Source organism: Argentina silus (assembly GCF_951799395.1).
Source record: "Argentina silus genome assembly, chromosome: 16".
NCBI lineage: Eukaryota > Metazoa > Chordata > Actinopteri > Argentiniformes > Argentinidae > Argentina > Argentina silus.
The window spans coordinates 8,136,102-8,139,257 of record NC_139670.1 but is presented as its reverse complement, the minus strand read 5'-3'; positions in this window follow the sequence as shown (position 1 = coordinate 8,139,257).

Genomic DNA, 3,156 nt, shown 5'->3' with positions numbered 1-3,156 from the left:
GAATCAATGCAGGATAATTAGCGGAACCCGCTAATGAGATGAGTCAGTCTGGTAGGCGACAGAAGAGGGAAGATACTACTTTAACCAACGTGGAGAGAATGGAGTGATTATGCATGACCAAACGGATCTCTCTCTCTGTGGTACTGAGGGAGACAAGGATGAACTACATTATCTCTCTCTCTCTCTCTTTCTCTCTCTCTCTCTCTCTCTCTCTCTTGCTCTCTCTCTCGCTCTCTCTCTCTGTGTCTCTCTCTCTCTCTCTGTGTGTCTCTCTCTCTCTCTCCTTCTCCCACAAACTGAAGTTATTTTTAGCCCAGTCCAGAGAGGGAGAGAAGAGACATTGTTTTGTGGATCTCAGTGGGGGGTAGGAAGGGGGAGTGTAGAATGAAAATGTTCAGCGAACAAAAACATCTTCCACAGCCATGCTTGTATGTATAATGGTGTCCATGTTAATCAATAGCACAATTGAGTGACCTTTAAGGCTGTTTACTGCCACATTCTGACTGCTGTTTTCCTATCCAGGATGACTAAAATAATTATCACACAGGTCAGTTTGACATCAAAATATAGTATTTAATACAGCTCTTGAATAGTCTAGACATCTGCATATAACAGTAAACAAAGATGTACAATCATAAGGACATTTTGAAGAGATAATAACGTAAACATACACACATATATTTGGTATTTGGTGCATCTCATATAGAAGTGAATTGTGTTAGAATGGGTACTATTTGTGTACAGTGGAGGCTGGTGGAGGTAGAAACTGGAGGACGGGCTCATTGCAATGCATGGATTGGTCTTCCGATTTCTGTCTCCACCAGCCTCCCATCCTTGTTGGGATTTTTTCTTTTCCTGCTAAAAAAACTAGTCTTGTTTTCATGTGCAGCACAAGGTTTTACTTCATGGCTTTCACATTTAATGGTCCCATATAATACCTCCATTACGCCATCTTTAATGTGAGGGATGCAGTTTTTTTGTGCACTCCAATAAAAACAGACATCACACAACAAAATTGCCACATCTCCTTTTCGTGAGCTAGTCTATTACTGGCATAATAGCACTGGACTACCTGGTGAATCCATTACAGAGAAACACTTATGTAGGAATAAAGGCACTGAAAGAAAAGCCAGGCCATGACAGCTATCTGTACACAACCTTTCCCCACAGAGGAATGTATATTTACGCAAGACAGTGAAATCAATACAGAGGACTAACGTAAATGTCAGAAACAATTATCAAATTCACTTTTCTCTAGTAGTTAAATCTTTTATACAGCCAATCTCAAAAGTACAAATACGCATTTTCAATAAAGTATATACAATATTTATAAGACATTCATACATTAATTTAAATTGTGGTTACAAACTAGGTAACACACAGTACACGTTTGTGTTATGTGGCATGCAGTGGAGGCTGGTGGAGGTAGAAATCGGAGGACGGGCTCATTGTAATGCAAGGAATGGAATGACGAATGGTATCAAACACTTGTTTGATACCATTCCTCATTCCATTCAATGCATTACAATAAGCCTGTCCTGCAATTTCTGCCTCCACCCGCCCCCCCTGGTGGCATAGTAGTGCCCCTAGTAGTAGAGGGTGTTACAAGTATGAACAAAGTCATCCACAATTCATCAAATATCCGTCTATCAACCTCTGCTTATCGGTTGAAGGCATTCATAAAGAAAAACAGATCTCCAAACTTAGAGACCTCCAACCTAATGAGAATAATGACAATGATAAACATTGTACAAACAACGTACAACATAATATCATTTTGTTGATGTTTTTGTGTTTTCTAACTCAAGTAAAAAACCTCTATGAGGTATGACTAATAATATATACCAATAAGAATTGAGGGTTTTGCTTAGTGTGATGTCTAAAATGTCCAACACACACACACACACGCACGGACGTGCGCAAATATGCACACACAAACACAAACACACACACACACACACACACACACACACACACACACACACACACATGCACATGCACAAATGCGCACAAACACACACACACACACACACACACACACACACACACACACACACACACACACACACACACACACACACACATACACTTGCATGCATGCAGGGAATAACCCCCCCCAAAAAGATCTAAAACCAGAGATAGATAAATCACGATGATGATGTCTGATTCCAGCATCCTGATAAGACTTTTCACTGCTACAGTTGGCAGGGTCCAGGGTCTTCCCAGGGTCTTCCCAGGGTCTTCCCAGTGTATCGGAGTGTACTGAAACACCACCCCCTCCTCCACATAGAGAAAAACAGGAGTAATCCTCCTTTCTACAAGAGACAAAAAAGGTAGGAAGTAAAGTAACGGTGAAGAGGTGTTGAAATCCCCTGTGAGGGCCAGAGGGAGGGTGTGTTTATACATAGGTATAGATAAACCCTGGCCAAGTGGAGTTCACAGGGAGGTGAGGGATGGAGGTGTGGAGAAAGAGAGCATTAGCCTTGCTGAGGAGAGGGGGGCAGGGGAAGAAGAGAAAATCTCTCCTTGTTTCTGTCTCTCTGTAACCTCTCAGTCTTTGTCTATGAGTGACGGATCTCCTCATTGTCCCCTCATAGATCACAGCACTGAGGCTACATCCCCCAGTCTTCCAGCACTAGCTTCGTCAGTTCCAGAGTAGGGGAAAGACCCCTCATCTGCTACACAGAGATGTGCCTCCCCAAGGCTCAAGTGACAGATGGTACACCCAGGCAGCTCCACGCTTCAAAGACCACTGATTCCTATCAATCTGCTTTAACTTCAGGAATGCTTTGCCAGTACGGGGGGTGGGGGTGGGGGGTGGGGGGGTTCAAAGGGGGGATTCCTTTGATCAGTTTTCTTTTAGCTGTAAAATTGAGAGAGAAACATGGATAAAAAAAGAGTGAAAAAGAGAGTTGACAGAGCTGTGTCGTTGTTCCATGTCTGCCTTGGTAGTAATGTAGCACTCACCACTAAGCAAAGCAAGCTCCATCGCTTCAACCTCCAGGCCACTGATAGGGGTACAGTATTCATATAGCTACATCCATTCAGCTACATCCAACTGTCTTGTTGGGTAGTAAAAAAAACAACCAGGTATAGTTCTGGGTGGAGGGCCTGGGGGTGCGCGCACACACACACACACACACACACACACACACA